Raw genomic sequence first — 23,304 nt, 5'->3', positions numbered from 1 at the left:
TTATGACATCCTAATATAGTTCTATACTAAATTATAATTTCACTGTGAAAGTACCCCAGAAATATTAGATTACCATTCTTCATTTGGGGCATTTGAGTACAAAAGACAGAGGCTATTTGTCTTGATCCTGATGAATCGGCTCACTTATTACATCAGGGCCGTAGAAACACGTCGATTAAATATTATTTGTCTATCATCCTTAGCCTTCTGAAATAAAATTTATACCGTTATTACCACTGTATAAATAGCAATATAACCGTACCTGTAAATCTATTAAGGGAACGGTAATTAACATCGGTATAGCGGATCACCACGATAAGGTGATATACCTATCCCCTGTCCTGTATGTTCTTTGGGTGTTTGTATGTTTATGTTCGTCTAGTTTTCTGATGTGTGCTGGGCCATTTGGTGGTGTGATTTAGTGTATTTTAAATAAAGTCCTATAATAAAAGTTATATTTTAATAATAGAACAGATTATCTAATCTAATATTTCTGGGGTAGTTTCACAGTGAAATTGTATTTCATTTAAAGGACCCCACCTGTCCCAGTGACGACTGTATACTAAATTATAATGAAGTTCTACATTGTATCTTTTGTTATTACTAGATTGTGACATCATAATGGAGTTGTAAATTCTACCCCCTACTATAAATACATTATGACATCATAATGCAGTTTTACATTATGACATCATAATAGAGTTCTATATTACATAATAATGTTGTTCTACGTTGTATCTTTTGTTATTACTAGATTGTGACATCATAATGGAGTTGTAAATTCTATTATCTGCTATGAATAGATTATGACATCATAATGCAGTTTTACATTATGACATCATAATGGAGTTCTATACTACATTATAATGAAGTTCTACAAAGTATCTTCTGTTATTACTAGATTGTGACATCATAATGGAGTTGTAAATCCTATCCCCTACAATAAATACATTATGACATCATAATGCAGTTTCACATTATGACATCATAATGGCGTTCTATATTACATAATAATGTTTTTCTACATTGTATCTTTTGTTATTACTAGATTCTGACATCATAATGGAGTTGTAAATCCTATCCCATACTATGAATACATAATTACGTCATAATGCAGTTTCACATTATGACATCATAATGGAGTTCTATATTACATAATAATGTTGTTCTACGTTGTATCTTTTGTTATTACTAGATTCTGACATCATAATGGTGTTGTAAATTCTATCCCCTACTATGAATACATTATGACGTCATAATGCAGTTTAATATTATGACATCATAATGGAGTTCTATATTACATTATAATGTTGTTCTATGTTGTATCTTTTGTTATTACTAGATTGTGACATCATAATGCAGTTGTAAATTCTATCCCCTACCACGAATAGATTATGACATCATAATGCAGTTTTACATTACGTTATGACATCATAACAGAGTTCTATACTAAATTATAATGAAGTTCTACATTGTATCTTTTGTTATTACTAAATTGTGACATCATAATGGAGTTGTAAATCCTATCCACTACAATGAATACATTATGACATCATAAAGCAGTTTCACGTTATGACATCATAATGGAGTTCTATATTACATAAAAATGCTGTTCTACATTGTATCTTTTGTTATTACTAGATTGTGACATCATAATGGAGTTGTAAATTCTACCCCCTACTATAAATACATTATGACATCATAATGAAGTTTCACATTATGACATCATAATGAGTTCTATATTACATAAAAAGGCTGTTCTACATTGTATCTTTTGTTATTACTAGATTGTGACATCATAATGATATTGTAAATTTGATCCCCTACCATGAATAGATTATGACATCCTAATGCAGTTTTACATTACGACATCATAATAGAGTTCTATACTAAAATATAATGGATTTCTACATTGTATCTTTTGTTATTACTAGATTGTGACATCATAATGGAGTTCTAAATGCTATCCCCTACTATGAATAGATTATGATGTCATAATGCAGTTTCACATTATGACATCATAATGAAGTTCTATATTACATAATGTTTTTCTACTTTGTATCTTTTATTATTATTAGATTGTGACATTATGGAGTTGTAAATTATATTACCTGCTATAAATAAATTATGACATCATAAAGCAGTTTTACATTATGACATCATAATGGAGTTCTATACTACATTATAATGAAGTTCTACATTGTATCTTTTGTTATTACTAGATTGTGACATCATAATGGAGTTGTAAATTCAATCCCCTGCCATAAATACATTATGACATCATAATGCAGTTTTACATTATGACATCATAATGGCGTTCTATATTACATAATAATGTTTTTCTACATTGTATCTTTTGTTATTACTAGATTCTGACATCATAATGGAGTTGTAAATCCTATCCCCTACTATGAATACATTATTACATCATAATGCAGTTTCACATTATGACATCATAATGGCGTTCTATATTACATAATAATGTTGTTCTACGTTGTATCTTTTGTTACTACTAGATTGCGACATCATAATGAAGTTGTAAATTCTATCCCCTACTATAAAAACATTATGACATCATAATGCAGTTTTACATTATGACATCATAATAGAGTTCTATATTACATTATAATTATGTTGTATCTTTTGTTATTACTAGATTGTGACATCATAATGGAGTTGTAAATTCTATCCCCTACCATGAACAGATTATGACATCATAATGCAGTTTTACATTATGAGATCATAATGGAGTTCTATATTACATTATCATTAAGTTGTATGTTGTATCTTTTGTTATTACTAATTTGTGACATCATAATGGAGTTTTAAATACTATCCCCTACCATGAATAGATTATGACATCTTAATGCAGTTTTACATTACATTATGACATCCTAATATAGTTCTATACTAAATTATAATGAAGTTCTACATTGTATCTTTTGTTATTACTAGATTGTGACATCATAATGCAGTTGTAAATTCTACCCCCTACTATAAATACATTATGACATCATAATGCAGTTTTACATTATGACATCATAATGGAGTTCTATATTATATTATAATGAAGTTCTACAAAGTATCTTCTGTTATTACTAGATTGTGACATCATAATGGAGTTGTAAATCCTATCCCCTACAATAAATACATTATGACATCATAATGAAGTTTCACATTATGACATCATAATGGAGTTCTATATTACATAAAAATGCTGTTCTACGTTGTATTTTTTGTTATTACTAGATTGTGACATCATAATGATATTGTAAATTCTATCCCCTACCATGAATAGATTATGACATCATAAGCAGTTTTACATTATGACATCATAATGGAGTTCTATATTACAAAGTAGTGTTGTTCTACGTTGCATCTTTTGTTATTACTAGATTGTGATATCATAATGGAGTTGTAAATTCTATTACTTGCTATGAATAGATTATGACATCATAATGCAGTTTTACATTATGACATCATAATAGAGTTCTATACTACATTATAATGAAGTTCTACATTACATCTTTTGTTATTACTATATTCTGACATCATAATGGTGTTGTAAATTCTATCCCCTACTATGAATACATTATGACGTCATAATGCAGTTTAATATTATGACATCATAATGGAGTTCTATATTACATAATAATGTTGTTCTATGTTGTATCTTTTGTTATTACTAGATTGTGACATCATAATGCAGTTGTAAATTCTATCCCCTACTATAAATACATGATGACATCATAATGCAGTTTTACATTATGACATCATAATGGAGTTCTATATTACATAATAATGTTGTTCTACGTTGTATCCTTTAATAATACTAGATTGTGACATCATAATGGAGTTGTAAATTCTATCCCCTACCATGAATAGATTATGACATCATAATGCAGTTTTACATTACATGATGACATCATAATGGAGCTCTATATTACAATATAATGAAGTTCTAGGTTGCATCTTTTGTTATTACTAATTTGTGACATCATAATGCAGTTTTAAATACTATCCCCTACCATGAATAGATTATGACATCATAATGCAGTTTTACATTACATTATGACATCCTAATATAGTTCTATACTAAATTATAATTTCACTGTGAAAGTACCCCAGAAATATTAGATTACCATTCTTCATTTGGGGCATTTGAGTACAAAAGACAGAGGCTATTTGTCTTGATCCTGATGAATCGGCTCACTTATTACATCAGGGCCGTAGAAACACGTCGATTAAATATTATTTGTCTATCATCCTTAGCCTTCTGAAATAAAATTTATACCGTTATTACCACTGTATAAATAGCAATATAACCGTACCTGTAAATCTATTAAGGGAACGGTAATTAACATCGGTATAGCGGATCACCACGATAAGGTGATATACCTATCCCCTGTCCTGTATGTTCTTTGGGTGTTTGTATGTTTATGTTCGTCTAGTTTTCTGATGTGTGCTGGGCCATTTGGTGGTGTGATTTAGTGTATTTTAAATAAAGTCCTATAATAAAAGTTATATTTTAATAATAGAACAGATTATCTAATCTAATATTTCTGGGGTACTTTCACAGTAAAATTGTATTTCATTTAAAGGACCCCACCTGTCCCAGTGACGACTGTATACTAAATTATAATGAAGTTCTACATTGTATCTTTTGTTATTACTAGATTGTGACATCATAATGGAGTTGTAAATTCTACCCCCTACTATAAATACATTATGACATCATAATGCAGTTTTACATTATGACATCATAATAGAGTTCTATATTACATAATAATGTTGTTCTACGTTGTATCTTTTGTTATTACTAGATTGTGACATCATAATGGAGTTGTAAATTCTATTACCTGCTATGAATAGATTATGACATCATAATGCAGTTTTACATTATGACATCATAATGGAGTTCTATACTACATTATAATGAAGTTCTACAAAGTATCTTCTGTTATTACTAGATTGTGACATCATAATGGAGTTGTAAATCCTATCCCCTACAATAAATACATTATGACATCATAATGCAGTTTCACATTATGACATCATAATGCAGTTTTACATTATGACATCATAATAGAGTTCTATACTACATTATAATGAAGTTCTACATTACATCTTTTGTTATTACTATATTCTGACATCATAATGGTGTTGTAAATTCTATCCCCTACTATGAATACATTATGACGTCATAATGCAGTTTAATATTATGACATCATAATGGAGTTCTATATTACATAATAATGTTGTTCTATGTTGTATCTTTTGTTATTACTAGATTGTGACATCATAATGCAGTTGTAAATTCTATCCCCTACTATAAATACATGATGACATCATAATGCAGTTTTACATTATGACATCATAATGGAGTTCTATATTACATAATAATGTTGTTCTACGTTGTATCCTTTAATAGTACTAGATTGTGACATCATAATGGAGTTGTAAATTCTATCCCCTACCATGAATAGATTATGACATCATAATGCAGTTTTACATTACATGATGACATCATAATGAAGCTCTATATTACAATATAATGAAGTTCTACGTTGCATCTTTTGTTATTACTAATTTGTGACATCATAATGCAGTTTTAAATACTATCCCCTACCATGAATAGATTATGACATCATAATGCAGTTTTACATTACATTATGACATCCTAATATAGTTCTATACTAAATTATAATTTCACTGTGAAAGTACCCCAGAAATATTAGATTACCATTCTTCATTTGGGGCATTTGAGTACAAAAGACAGAGGCTATTTGTCTTGATCCTGATGAATCGGCTCACTTATTACATCAGGGCCGTAGAAACACGTCGATTAAATATTATTTGTCTATCATCCTTAGCCTTCTGAAATAAAATTTATACCGTTATTACCACTGTATAAATAGCAATATAACCGTACCTGTAAATCTATTAAGGGAACGGTAATTAACATCGGTATAGCGGATCACCACGATAAGGTGATATACCTATCCCCTGTCCTGTATGTTCTTTGGGTGTTTGTATGTTTATGTTCGTCTAGTTTTCTGATGTGTGCTGGGCCATTTGGTGGTGTGATTTAGTGTATTTTAAATAAAGTCCTATAATAAAAGTTATATTTTAATAATAGAACAGATTATCTAATCTAATATTTCTGGGGTAGTTTCACAGTGAAATTGTATTTCATTTAAAGGACCCCACCTGTCCCAGTGACGACTGTATACTAAATTATAATGAAGTTCTACATTGTATCTTTTGTTATTACTAGATTGTGACATCATAATGGAGTTGTAAATTCTACCCCCTACTATAAATACATTATGACATCATAATGCAGTTTTACATTATGACATCATAATAGAGTTCTATATTATATAATAATGTTGTTCTACGTTGTATCTTTTGTTATTACTAGATTGTGACATCATAATGGAGTTGTAAATTCTATTACCTGCTATGAATAGATTATGACATCATAATGCAGTTTTACATTATGACATCATAATGGAGTTCTATACTACATTATAATGAAGTTCTACATTGTATCTTTTGTTATTACTAGATTAAGAGATCATAATGGAGTTGTAAATTCTATCCCCTACCATGAATAGATTATGACATCATAATGCAGTTTTGCATTATGACATCATAATGGAATTCTATATTACATAATAATGTTGTTCTACATTGTATCTTTTGTTATCACTAGATTGTGACATCATAATGGAGTTGTAAATTCTATTACCTGCTATGAATAGATTATGACATTATAATGCAGTTTTACATTATGACTAGAGATGAGCGAGCGTACTCGGAAAAGCACTACTCGCTCGAGTAATTTGCTTTATTCGAGTATCGCTGTGCTCGTCCCTGAAGATTCGGGTGCCGCTGCGGCTGACAGGTGAGTCGCAGCGGGGGGCAGGGGAGAGCGGGTGGGAGAGAGGGAGAAAAAAGATCTTACCTCCGTTCCTCCCCGCTCTCCCCTGCAGCTCCCCGCTCCGTGCCGGCACCCGAATCTTCAGGGACGAGCACAGCGATACTCGGATAAAGCAAATTACTCGAGCGAGTAGTGCTTTTCCGAGTACGCTCGCTCATCTCTAATTATGACATTATAAAGCAGTTCTAGACTACATTATAATGAAGTTCTACATTCTATCTTTTGTTATTACTTGATTAAGAGATCATAATGGAGTTGTAAATTCTATCCCCTACCATAAATAGATTATGACATCATAATGCAGTTTTACATTACATTATGACATCATAATGGAGTTCTATACTACATTATAAAGAAGTTCTACATTGTATCGTTTGTTATTACTAAATTGTCACATCATAATGGAGTTGTAAATTCTATCACCTGCTATGAATAGATTATGACATCATAATGCAGTTTTACATTATGACATCATAATGGAGTTCTATTTTACATTATAAATAAGTTGTATGTTGTATCTTGTTATTAATACATTGTGACATCATAATGGAGTTGTAAATTCTATCCCCTACGATTAATAGATTATGACATCATAATGCAGTTTTACATTACATTATGACATGTTAATGGAGTTCTATACTACATTATAATGAAATTCTACATTGCATCTCTTGTTATTACTAGATTGTGACATCATAATGGTGTTGCAAATTCTATCCCCTACTATAAATACATTATGACATCATAATGCAGTTTTACATTATGACATCATAATGGAGTTCTATATTACATAATAATGTTGTTCTACATTGTATCCTTTGTTACTACTAGATTGTGACATCATAATAGAGTTGTAAATTCTATCCCTTACCATGAATAGATTATGACATCATAATGCAGTTTTACATTACATTATGACATCATAATGGAGTTCTATATCTATATATATAAAATTGAATGTATGTCTGTCTGCGTGCGTGCGTGTCTGCGTGCGTGTCTGTTTGTCCTTTATGCGCTACTACACCATTCATCCGATCGCCATGAAACTTTGGGAAGTTGTTAAGTACACTCCTGGGAAGATTATAGGCATAGTACAAATATCCTACGATAAATGGCGCGCGAGCGTCGTCGAAAGTTACGCCCCCCCCCCCACGTAGATCGAATAAGTAAGCCACCTGCTATTGTGATGTCATCACTGATGTCATCAACATCGGACGCCCTTGAACATGCCCCAACATGTTCTATAAAGCTGCATTGTGATGTCATTAAGGCTCTATTATGACACGTACAGCTTGGAACCACTAGAGCACGCCAGCCAATTACCATTGGAGTTGGAAGTGGGTAAACAAGTACTAGGATATCTTCCTAAGAAGCCACAGCAGCCGGATAAATTGTATGTTCCACCCAACGGCTATTTTATTCAGCCCGCAAGGGGGAAGCAGCGGCCTACAAAATCTCATTCAGGTAGGTAGGTTCAGTTCTTGGAGGTTGGGGAATGCTTATGGGCAAGGCCTTATGTCTCATCCCAACTTAATTCTCTCACTTCCCAATGTCATAGAAACTTGAAATTTGCCACGAGCATTGATTATGTCATAAATAGGAAAAGTTAATGGGTCCCAACTCGATTATTCAATTCAAAGCGCCAAAGAATTAGCGTTCAAATTTTACGTACGGAATCTAATTCTCTCATTTCCTGATGTCATAGATAGATAGATAGATAGATAGATAGATAGATAGATAGATAGATAGATAGACTGTATGCAATAACCCTGATAGATAGATATGGAGATAGATAGATAGATAGATAGATAGATAGATAGATAGATAGATAGACTGTATGCAATGACACGTACAGCTTGAAACCATAAATACTAGAGCACGCCAGCCATTTACAGTCAGTCTTCATTGGAGTTGGAAGTGGGCAAACATGTACTAGGCTATCTTCCCAAGAAGCCACAGCAGCCGGATAAATTGGATGTTCCACACAACGGCTATTTTATTCAGCCTGCAAGGGGGAAGCAGCGGCCTACAAAACCTCAGTGGTCGCTGCTGCCGTCATCTAGATATATAAAAACGAATGTATGTATGTATGTCTGTCTTCGCAGCAACGCGCGACGGGTACGCTAGTTACATTATAATGAAGATCTACATTGTATCTTTTGTTATTACTAATTTGTGACATCATAATGGAGTTTTAAATACTATCCCCTACCATAAATAGATTATGACATCATCATGCATTTTTACATTATGACATCATAATGGAGTTCTATACTACATTATAATGAAGTTCTACATTGTATCTTTTGTTATTACTAGATTGTGACATCATAATGGAGTTGTAAACTCTATTACCTGCTATGAATAGATTATGACATCATCATGCAGTTTCAAATTATGACATCATACTGGAGTTCTATATTACATAATAATGTTGTTCTACGTTATATCTTTTGTTATTACTAGATTGTGACATCATAATGGAGTTGTAAATTCTATCCCCTACCATGAATAGATTATGACATCATAATGCAGTTTTATATTACATTATGACATCATAATGGAGTTGTAAACTCTATCCCCTACTATAAATACATTATGACATCATAATGCAGTTTTACATTATGACATCATAATGGACTTTTATCTATATATATAAAATTGAATGTATGTCTGTCTGCGTGCGTGCGTGTCTGCGTGTCTGTTTGTCCTTTATGCGCTACTACACCATTCATCCGATCGCCATGAAACTTTGGGAAGTTGTTAAGTACACTCCTGGGAAGATTATAGGCATAGTACAAATATCCTACGATAAATGGCGCGCGCGCGAGCGTCGTCGAAAGTTACACCCCCCCCACGTAGATCGAATAAGTAAGCCACCTGCTATTGTGATGTCATCACTGATGTCATCAACATCGGACGCCCTAGAACATGCCCCAACATGTTCTATAAAGCTGCATTGTGATGTCATTAAGGCTCTATTATGACACGTACAGCTTGGAACCACTAGAGCACGCCAGCCAATTACCATTGGAGTTGGAAGTGGGTAAACAAGTACTAGTCTATCTTCCCAAGAAGCCACAGCAGCCGGATAAATTGTATGTTCCACCCAACGGCTATTTTATTCAGCCCGCAAGGGGGAAGCAGCGGCCTACAAAATCTCATTCAGGTAGGTAGGTTCAGTTCTTGGAGGTTGGGGAATGCTTATGGGCAAGGCCTTATGTCTCATCCCAACTTAATTCTCTCACTTCCCAATGTCATAGAAACTTGAAATTTGCCACGAGCATTGATTATGTCATAAATAGGAAAAGTTAATGGGTCCCAACTCGATTATTCAATTCAAAGCGCCAAAGAATTAGCGTTCAAATTTTACGTACGGAATCTAATTCTCTCATTTCCTGATGTCATAGATAGATAGATAGATAGATAGATAGATAGATAGATAGATAGACTGTATGCAATAACCCTGATAGATAGATATGGAGATAGATAGATAGATAGATAGATAGACTGTATGCAATGACACGTACAGCTTGAAACCATAAATACTAGAGCACGCCAGCCATTTACAGTCAGTCTCCATTGGAGTTGGAAGTGGGCAAACATGTACTAGGCTATCTTCCCAAGAAGCCACAGCAGCCGGATAAATTGGATGTTCCACACAACGGCTATTTTATTCAGCCTGCAAGGGGGAAGCAGCGGCCTACAAAACCTCAGTGGTCGCAATAGCAGGTGGCTTACTTATTCGATCTACGTGGGGGGGGGTGTAACTTTCGACGACGCTCGCGCGCGCGCCATTTATCGTAGGATATTTGTACTATGCCTATAATCTTCCCAGGAGTGTACTTAACAACTTCCCAAAGTTTCATGGCGATCGGATGAATGGTGTAGTAGCGCATAAAGGACAAACAGACACGCAGACACGCACGCAGACAGACATACATTCAATTTTATATATATAGATAATAATGTTGCTCTACGTTGTATCTTTTCTTACTACTAATTTCTGACATCATAATGAAGTTTTAAATACTATCCCCTACCATGAATAGATTATGACATCATAATGCAGTTTTACATTATGACATCATAATGGAGTTCTATAGTACAATATAATTAAGTTCTACACTGTTTCTTTTGTTATTACTAGATTGTGACATCATAATGGAGTTGTAAATCCTATCACCTACTATGAATAGATTATGACGTCATAATGCAGTTTCACATTATGACATCATAATGGAGTTCTATACTACATTATAATGAAGTTCTACATTGTATCTTTTGTTATTACTAGATTAAGACATCATCATGGAGTTGTAAATTCTATCCCCTACCATGAATAGATTATGACATCATAATGCAGTTTTACTTTATGACATCACAATGGAGTTCTATATTACATAATAATGTTGTTCTACATTGTATCTTTTGTTATTACTAGATTGTGACATCTTAATGGAGTTGTAAATCCTATCCCCTACTATGAATAGATTATGACGTCATAATGCAGTTTTTACATTATGACATCATAATGGAGTTCTATATTATATAATGATGTTGTTCTACGTTGTATGTTTTGTTATTACTAGATTGTGACATCATAATGGAGTTGTAAACTCTATCCCCTATGAATACATTATGACATCATAATGCAGTTTTAAATTATGACATCATAATGGAGTTGTAAATTCTTTCCCCTACCATAAGTACATTATGACATCATAATGCTGTTTTGCATTATGACATCATAATGGAGTTCTATATTACATAATAATGTTGTTCTACATTGTATCTTTTGTTATTACTAAATTGTGACATCATAACGGAGTTGTAAATTCTATTACCTGCTATGAATAGATTATGACATCATAATGCAGTTTTACATTAGGACATCATAATGCAGTTCTATACTACATTATAATGAAGTTCTACATTCTATCTTTTGTAATTACTAGATTGTGACATCATAATGGAGTTGTAAATCCTATCCCCTACTATGAATAGATTATGACGTCCTAATGCAGTTTCACATTATGACATCATAATGGAGTTCTATATTACATAATGATGTTGTTCTATGTTGTATGTTTTGTTATTACTAGATTGTGACATCATAATGGAGTTGTAAATTCTATCCACTATGAATACATTATGACATCATAATGCAGTTTTGCATTATGACATCATAATGGAATTCTATATTACATAATAATGTTGTTCTACATTGTATCTTTTGTTATTACTAGATTGTGACATCATAATGGAGTTGCAAATTCTATTACCTGCTATAAATAGATTATGACATTATAATGCAGTTTTACATTATGACATTATAATGCAGTTCTATACTACATTATAATGAAGTTCTACATTCTATCTTTTGTTATTACTAGATTGTGACATCATAATGGAGTTGTAAATTCTATCCCCTACCATAAATACATCATGACATCATAATGCAGTTTTACATTATGACATCATAATGGAGTTCTATATTACATAATGTTTTTCTATGTTGTATCTTTTAATATTACTAGATTGTGACATCATAATGGAGTTGTAAAGTCTACCCCCTACCATGAATAAATTATGACATCATAATGCAGTTTTACATTACATTATGACATCACAATGGAGTTCTATCTTACATAATAATGTTCTACATTGTATCTTTTGTTATTTCTAGATTGTGACATCATAATGGAGTTGCAAATCCTATCACTTACTATGAATAGATTATGACGTCACAATGCAGTTTCACATTATGACATCATAATGGAGTTCTATATTACATAATGATGTTGTTCTATGTTGTATGTTTTGTTATTACTAGATTGTGACATCATAATGGAGTTGTAAATTCTATCCCCTATGAATACATTATGACATCATAATGCAGTTTTGCATTATGACATCATAATGGAATTCTATATTACATAATAATGTTCTATATTGTATCTTTTGTTATTACTAGATTGTGACATCATAATGGAGTTGTAAATTCTATTACCTGCTATGAATAGATTATGACATTATAATGCAGTTTTACATTATGACATTATAATGCAGTTCTATACTACATTATAATGAAGTTCTACATTCTATCTTTTGTTATTACTAGATTGTGACATCATAATGGAGTTGTAAACTCTATTACCTGCTATGAATAGATTATGACATCATAATGCAGTTTTACATTATGACATCATAATGGAGTTCTATATTACATAATAATGTTGTTCTACGTTGTATCTTTTGTTACTACTAATTAGTGACATCATAATGGAGTTTTAAATACTATCTCCTACCATGAATAGATTATGACATCATAAAGCAGTTTTACATAACATTATGACAACATAATGTAGTTCTATACTAAATTATAATGAAGTTCTACATTGTATCTTTTGTTATTACTAGATTGTGAGATCATGATGGAGTTGTAAATTCTACTCCCTACTACAAATACATTATGACATCATAATGCAGTTTTACATTATGACATCATAATGGAGTTCTATATTACATAATAATGTTCTACGTTGTATCTTTTGTTACTACTAGATTGTGACATGATAATGGAGTTGTAAATTCTATCCCCTACCATGAATAGATTATGACATCATAATGCAGTTTAACATCACATTATGACATCATAATGGAGTTCTATATTACATTATAATGAAGATCTACGTTGTATCTTTTATTACTAATTTGTGACATCATAATGGAGTTTTAAATACTATCCCCTACCATGAATAGATTATGACATCATAATGGAGTTCTATATTACATAATAATGTTTTTCTACGTTGCATCTTTTGTTATTACTAGATTGTGACATCATAATGGAGTTGTAAATTCTATTACCTGCTATGAATAGATTATGACATCATCATGCAGTTTTACATTATGACATCATAATGGAGTTCTATACTACATTATAATGAAGTTCTACATTGTATCTTTTGTTATTACTAGATTGTGACATCATAATGGAGTTTAAAGTTCTACCCCCTACTATGAGTAGATTATGACATCATAATGGAGTTCTATATAGCATTATAATGAAGTTCTACATTGTATCTTTTGTTATTACTAGATTGTGACATCATAATGGAGTTGTAAATTCTATCCCCTACTATGAATACATTATGACATCATAATGGAGTTCTATATTACAGAATTATGTTGTTCTACATTGTATCTTTTGTTATTACTAGATTGTGACATCATAATGGAGTTGTAAATCCTATCCCCTACTATGAATAGATTAAGACGGCATAATGCAGTTTCACATTATGACATAATGGAGCTGTATATTACATTATAATTACGTTGTACGTTGTATCTTTTGCTATTACTAGATTGTGACATAATAATGGAGTTGTAAATTCTATCCCCTACAATTAATAGATTCTGACATCATAATGCAGTTTTACATTACATTATGACATCATAATGGAGTTCTATACTACATTATAATGACGTTCTACATTGCATCTTTTGTTATTACTAGATTGTGACATCATAATGGAGTTGTAAATTCTATCACCTGCTCTTAATAGATTATGACATCATAATGCAGTTTTAGATTATGACATCATAATGGAGTTCTATATTACATAATAATGTTGTTCTGCGTTGTATCTTTTGTTGTTACTAGATTGTGACATCATAATGGAGTTGTAAATTCTATTACCTGCTATGAATAGATTATGACATCATAATGCAGTTTTACATTAGGACATCATAATGCAGTTCTATACTACATTATAATGAAGTTCTACATTCTATCTTTTGTAATTACTAGATTGTGACATCATAATGGAGTTGTAAATCCTATCCCCTACTATGAATAGATTATGACGTCATAATGCAGTTTCACATTATGACATCATAATGGAGTTTTATATTACACTAGCGTACCCGTCGCGCGTTGCTGCGAAGACAGACATACATACATACATACATTCGTTTTTATATATCTAGATAACAACCAATCACAGCGTAGCTTTCAAGTTACCTCAGCGGTATAATATATAACAACCAATCACAGCACAGCAGCTTTCATGTTACCTCAGCAGTATAAGAAATAGCAACCAATCACAGTGCAGCTTTTATTTTACCTCAGGGGTATAGGAAATAACAACCAATCACAGCACAGCTTTTATGTTACCTCAGCAGTATAAGAAATAGCAACCAAGCAAGAATTTTAGCGCAGCTATCCAATCCAGTTATTTACACTTTGCTTGTCTGCCTGTGTGCCGTGGATTATTCTAGGGGTTTTGCCCAGCTCGCAACATTGTATCCAATAAGCGAGTTCTCCACTAAACATTGTTCTCCATGAAAGAACTGAGCGTACCTTTTTTAAAAATGACGGCAGCAGCGACCAATAAGCTTTGTAGGCCGCTGCTTCCCCCTTGCAGGCTGAATAAAATAGCCGTTGTGTGGAACATCCAATTTATCTGGCTGCTGTGGCTTCTTGGGAAGATAGCCTAGTACATGTTTGCCCACTTCCAACTCCAATGGAGACTGACTGTAAATGGCTGGCGTGCTCTAGTATTTATGGTTCCAAGCTGTACGTGTCATTGCATACAGTCTATCTATCTATCTATCTATCTATCAGGGTTATTGCATACAGTCTATCTATCTATCTATCTATCTATGACATCAGAAAATGAGAGAATTAGATTCCGTACGTAAAATTTGAACACTAATTCTTTGGCGCTTTGAATTGAATAATCAAGTTGGGACCGATTAGCTTTTCCCATTTATGACATAATCAATGCTCATGCCAAATTTCAAGTTTCTATGAAATTGGGAAGTGAGAGAATTAAATTCCGTACATAAAATTTGGACGCTAATTCTTTTGCGCTTAGAATTGAATAATCGAGTTGGGATGAGACATAAGGCCTTGCCCATAAGCATTCCCCAACCTCCAAGAACTGAACCTACCTACCTGAATGAGATTTTGTAGGCCGCTGCTTCCCCCTTGTGGGCTGAATAAAATAGCCGTTGGGTGGAACATACAATTTATCCGGCTGCTGTGGCTTCTTAGGAAGATATCCTAGTACTTGTTTACCCACTTCCAACTCCAATGGAGACTGACTGTAAATGGCTGGCGTGCTGTACGTGTCATAATAGAGCCTTAATGACATCACAATGCAGCTTTATAGAACATGTTGGGGCATGTTCAAGGGCGTCCGATGTTGATGACATCACAATGGCAGTGATGACATCACAATAGCAGGTGGCTTACTTATTCGATCTACGTGGGGGGTCGTAACTTTCGACGACGCTCGCGCGCGCGCCATTTATCGTAGGATAGTTGTACTATGCCTATAATCTTCCCAGGAGTGTACTCAACAACTTCCCAAAGTTTCATGGCGATCGGATGAATGGTGTAGTAGCGCATAAAGGACAAACAGACAGACACGCAGACAGACAGACAGACACGCACGCAGACAGACATACATTCAATTTTAGATATATAGATAATGATGTTGTTCTACGTTGTATGTTTTGTTATTACTAGATTGTGACATCATAATGGAGTTGTAAATTCTATCACCTGCTCTTAATAGATTATGACATCATAATGCAGTTTTAGATTATGACATCATAATGGAGTTCTATATTACATAATAATGTTGTTCTGCGTTGTATCTTTTGTTGTTACTAGATTGTGACATCATAATGGAGTTGTAAATTCTATTACCTGCTATGAATAGATTATGACATCATCATGCAGTTTTACATTATGACATCATAATGGAGTTCTATACTACATTATAATGAAGTTCTACATTGTATGTTTTGTTATTACTAGATTGTGACATCATAATGGAGTTGTAAATTCTATCACCTGCTATTAATAGATTATGACATCATAATGCAGTTTTAGATTATGACATCATAATGCAGTTCTATATTACATAAAAAGGTTGTTCTACGTTGTATCTTTTGTTATTACTAGATTGTAACATCATAATGGAGTTGTAAATTCTATACCCTACCATTAATAGATTATGACATTATAATGCAGTTTTGCATTATGACATCATAATGGAATTCTATATTACATAATAATGTTGTTCTACATTGTATCTTTTGTTATTACTAGAGTGTGACATCATAATGGAGTTGTAAATTCTATACCCTACCATTAATAGATTATGATATTATAATGCAGTTTTGCATTATGACATCATAATGGAATTCTATATTACATAATAATGTTGTTCTACATTGTATCTTTTGTTATTACTAGATTGTGACATCATAATGGAGTTGCAAATTCTATTACCTGCTATAAATAGATTATGACATTATAATGCAGTTTTACATTATGACATTATAATGCAGTTCTATACTACATTATAATGAAGTTCTACATTCTATCTTTTGTTATTACTGGATTGTGACATCATAATGGAGTTGTAAAGTCTACCCCCTACCATGAATAAATTATGACATCATAATGCAGTTTTACATTACATTATGACATCACAATGGAGTTCTATCTTACATAATAATGTTCTACATTGTATCTTTTGTTATTTCTAGATTGTGACATCATAATGGAGTTGCAAATCCTATCACTTACTATGAATAGATTATGACGTCATAATGCAGTTTCACATTATGACATCATAATGGAGTTCTATATTACATAATGATGTTGTTCTACGTTGTATGTTTTGTTATTACTAGATTGTGACATCATAATGGAGTTGTAAATTCTATCCCCTATGAATACATTATGACATCATAATGCAGTTTTGCATTATGACATCATAATGGAATTCTATATTACATAATAATGTTCTATATTGTATCTTTTGTTATTACTAGATTGTGACATCATAATGGAGTTGTAAATTCTATTACCTGCTATGAATAGATTATGACATTATAATGCAGTTTTACATTATGACATTATAATGCAGTTCTATACTACATTATAATGAAGTTCTACATTCTATCTTTTGTTATTACTAGATTGTGACATCATAATGGAGTTGTAAACTCTATTACCTGCTATGAATAGATTATGACATCATAATGCAGTTTTACATTATGACATCATAATGGAGTTCTATATTACATAATAATGTTGTTCTACGTTGTATCTTTTGTTACTACTAATTAGTGACATCATAATGGAGTTTTAAATACTATCTCCTACCATGAATAGATTATGACATCATAAAGCAGTTTTACATAACATTATGACAACATAATGTAGTTCTATACTAAATTATAATGAAGTTCTACATTGTATCTTTTGTTATTACTAGATTGTGAGATCATGATGGAGTTGTAAATTCTACTCCCTACTACAAATACATTATGACATCATAATGCAGTTTTACATTATGACATCATAATGGAGTTCTAATTTACATAATAATGTTCTACGTTGTATCTTTTGTTACTACTAGATTGTGACATGATAATGGAGTTGTAAATTCTATCCCCTACCATGAATAGATTATGACATCATAATGCAGTTTTACATCACATTATGACATCATAATGGAGTTCTATATTACATTATAATGAAGATCTACGTTGTATCTTTTATTACTAATTTGTGACATCATAATGGAGTTTTAAATACTATCCCCTACCATGAATAGATTATGACATCATAATGCAGTTTTAGATTATGACATCATAATGGAGTTCTATATTACATAATAATGTTTTTCTACGTTGCATCTTTTGTTATTACTAGATTGTGACATCATAATGGAGTTGTAAATTCTATTACCTGCTATGAATAGATTATGACATCATCATGCAGTTTTACATTATGACATCATAATGGAGTTCTATACTACATTATAATGAAATTCTACATTGTATCTTTTGTTATTACTAGATTGTGACATCATAATGGAGTTTAAAGTTCTACCCCCTACTATGAGTAGATTATGACATCATAATGGAGTTCTATATAGCATTATAATGAAGTTCTACATTGTATCTTTTGTTATTACTAGATTGTGACATCATAATGGAGTTGTAAATTCTATCCCCTACTATGAATACATTATGACATCATAATGGAGTTCTATATTACAGAATTATGTTGTTCTACATTGTATCTTTTGTTATTACTAGATTGTGACATCATAATGGAGTTGTAAATCCTATCCCCTACTATGAATAGATTAAGACGGCATAATGCAGTTTCACATTATGACATAATGGAGCTGTATATTACATTATAATTACGTTGTATGTTGTATCTTTTGCTATTACTAGATTGTGACATAATAATGGAGTTGTAAATTCTATCCCCTACAATTAATAGATTCTGACATCATAATGCAGTTTTACATTACATTATGACATCATAATGGAGTTCTATACTACATTATAATGACGTTCTACATTGCATCTTTTGTTATTACTAGATTGTGACATCATAATGGAGTTGTAAATTCTATCACCTGCTCTTAATAGATTATGACATCATAATGCAGTTTTAGATTACGACATCATAATGGAGTTCTATATTACATAATAATGTTGTTCTGCGTTGTATCTTTTGTTGTTACTAGATTGTGACATCATAATGAAGTTGTAAATTCTATTACCTGCTATGAATAGATTATGACATCATCATGCAGTTTTACATTATGACATCATAATGGAGTTCTATACTACATTATAATGAAGTTCTACATTGTATGTTTTGTTATTACTAGATTGTGACATCATAATGGAGTTGTAAATTCTATCACCTGCTATTAATAGATTATGACATCATAATGCAGTTTTAGATTATGACATCATAATGCAGTTCTATATTACATAAAAATGTTGTTCTACGTTGTATGTTTTGTTATTACTAGATTGTGACATCATAATGGAGTTGTAAATTCTATACCCTACCATTAATAGATTATGACATTATAATGCAGTTTTGCATTATGACATCATAATGGAATTCTATATTACATAATAATGTTGTTCTACATTGTATCTTTTGTTATTACTAGATTGTGACATCATAATGGAGTTTAAAGTTCTACCCCCTACTATGAGTAGATTATGACATCATAATGGAGTTCTATATAGCATTATAATGAAGTTCTACATTGTATCTTTTGTTATTACTAGATTGTGACATCATAATAGAGTTGTAAATTCTATCCCCTACTATGAATACATTATGACATCATAATGGAGTTCTATATTACAGAATTATGTTGTTCTACATTGTATCTTTTGTTATTACTAGATTGTGACATCATAATGGAGTTGTAAATCCTATCCCCTACTATGAATAGATTAAGACGGCATAATGCAGTTTCACATTATGACATAATGGAGCTGTATATTACATTATAATTACGTTGTATGTTGTATCTTTTGCTATTACTAGATTGTGACATAATAATGGAGTTGTAAATTCTATCCCCTACGATTAATAGATTATGACATCATAATGCAGTTTTACATTACATTATGACATCATAATGGAGTTCTATACTACATTATAATGACGTTCTACATTGCATCTTTTGTTATTACTAGATTGTGACATCATAATGGTGTTGCAAATTCTATCCCCTACTATAAATACATTATGACATCATAATGCAGTTTTTCATTATGACATAATGGAGTTCTATATTACATAATAATGTTGTTCTACGTTGTATCCTTTGTTACTACCAGATTGTGACATCATCATGGAGTTGTAAATTCTATCCCCTACCATGAATAGATTATGACATCATAATGCAGTTTTACATTACATTATGACATCATAATGGAGTTCTATGCTACATTATAATGAAATTCTACATTGTATCTTTTGTTATTACTAGATTGTGACATCATAATGGAGTTGTAAGTTCTACCCCCTACTATGAGTAGATTATGACATCATAATGCAGTTTTACATTACATTATGACATCATAATGGAGTTCTATATAGCATTATAATGAAGTTCTACGTTGTATCTTTTGTTATTACTAGATTTTGACATGATAATGAAGTTGTAAATTCTATCCCCTTCAATAATAACTGTTACCATGCATGGCGGTGCAAGGTCCCGTGGTCGGCGCGCGCCGCTCCGTTGTCGGCTCCGGCGTCCTGGAGCTCTGGAGTCGGGGCTCTCCCGGCGGCGTGGGGCAGCCAGTGTGCGGCGGCATGGGCGTGTCCGCCCGTAGGGTGCCGCCCGCACTCATCCACCTTTCTTATGCAGCAGTGGGAGAGTCGGCTCCTCCCACTCTCCGCCCCTGGGCGGAGGCTTGCAGTTTTAAGGCTGGCAGTGACCTGAGCTCACTGCCAGTTATTGGTTCTGCTAGCATCTAGTCGGTCCTTTCTGCAGCTAAGTCTTAGTTCACCCTCTAGTTTGCCTGTCAGCTTCCATTTCCAGCTTTGCTTTCTCTGTATTTTCTGTTGGTCATTTCCATCTGCCTTCTCTGTCGGCACTCTGTTCCCTCCATCAGTTAGTCACATCTTGTCAGTCGCCAGGTCCCTAGCCAGTGCAGGGACCGCCGTCCAGTTGTCCGCCTGTGGTTAGCCAGGGCTGAGGCAAGTAGACAGGGACAGTGGGGTGCGGGAAGATCAGGGCACCCCACCTGGCGCTCGGGGGGGGGGGGGGCAGAGTGCCTTAACACAATGACAACCAGCTGCTGCTGCAAAAGCAAATAATCATTTTACAGTTTTCCTTTCAGCCTGATACACATGACCATGCACAAGCTAATGGCCCGGGAGACAGGGGATTCAGTCATGTTGTTGATCAGTCATTAGACAACCCTGATTTTACACTCTTTGTGGATGCATTGTGGTATGGTCAAGCAGGCAGGTTCTAAACAGGTTATGTTGTGGCCAAAGCCGAACCCCTTCCATCTCACATGTCAGTCAGAATTACGAGCTCTGGAAGAAGCATGCAAGCATGCTCAAGAAGACACGGACTACAAGGACTCATACTATGCCTTTGGCATTACTGATTACCATGGACCCATCTGGAAAGCAAGGTCATTCTTGACAAGCAAATGAAAAAAACAATTAAAAACAGTAAAGGTGTGAAGGCACTGATGGAAACCCTCCTGCTGCCCAAAAGAGTGGCCTGAAAGCCACTCCATAACAAAAGGCCACTCTAAGGATGGCTCAAAAGAGGCAATCAGATATCACCTGGCTGAGAAGGCTGTGAATACAACCACACAGAAGCCCAGATTGATCCTTCAGGGCTTGGGGTGGTACAGGTACCCCCTCAGACCTCACCCCTTGTGGATTATGACCCGTTGATTCAGTTACAAAAGCAGGCAATCAAGGGGGAAAAGGAACAATGGGAGCCAGCAGGATGGGCAGAGACACCTGGAGATAAATGGATGATTTATCTCCAGATCAGCTCTATGTAAGACCCAAGTCAGCGCAGCATAAGAGGACCTAACCTAGCTACAAGCAAAAATAGTTTAGTGGAAATAGTGACAATAGGTTGCTGGAGGGTAACTGATAGCTAAGTCAGTAGACCCTTTATAATATCCTCTACTACCTCCCTTTTTGTAGGTCAATCCTACTTGATCCAATGAAAAACTCCAATTTATTCAATAAACACACCCTACACATGTGAGTACACTTGTCAGTCTCCTGGGAGCAGGTCTCTCTCTCGAATAGAATACATATTTGGCTCTCCAAACACTTGCCCTCTACTTAACCTCAATAGTTCATGGCACTCGGGGAGTATCTGATCATAAACCAATCATCCTTAAATTACAATTCCCAGGACAGTATTTTGCCCGGACCTGGAAGCTTAATCTCTTTTGGCTTAAGCTAATAGGATCAAATGACCGGATACCAGATCAAATAACCACATTCCTCCAAATCCATGAAGAAGATACGAGAAATGCCTTAATATGGGATACACTAAAAGCTTACCTTAGAGGTTGTTTTAAATCACCAATATCCTGCATAAAAAGATCTACTTCCCAAGCTGACTTTCTGTTAGAGGAGCAGACAGCAGAGGCCGAAAAACAATACATAGCGAACCCTACAGACACCAACAAAACAAGCTGGCTAGGATTACTTAGCTTACTTAGACATTAATTACATGTTAAAACCAAATGGAAAATCTTCTTTACGCGGCAATATTTTTTAGAAATGGGTAACCAGTCGAGTCCCCGTTTGGCCAATTAATGAAACAAAACGGGCTAACCAACTCTGTCCTCACAATTAAAGCGGCTGATGGACGGATACTCACGGAGGCCCAATCTATAACAACCAGGTTTAGGGAATACTATACCAATCTATATACTTCAACAAGTGAAATGTCGATGTTGGATAATTTGGCCTATCTAGAAGACCTTGCCTTCCCGTCCCTTTC

Source organism: Eleutherodactylus coqui, unplaced genomic scaffold (assembly GCF_035609145.1).
Source record: "Eleutherodactylus coqui strain aEleCoq1 unplaced genomic scaffold, aEleCoq1.hap1 HAP1_SCAFFOLD_44, whole genome shotgun sequence".
Classification (NCBI taxonomy): domain Eukaryota; kingdom Metazoa; phylum Chordata; class Amphibia; order Anura; family Eleutherodactylidae; genus Eleutherodactylus; species Eleutherodactylus coqui.
Note: the sequence above shows the minus strand (reverse complement) of the source record.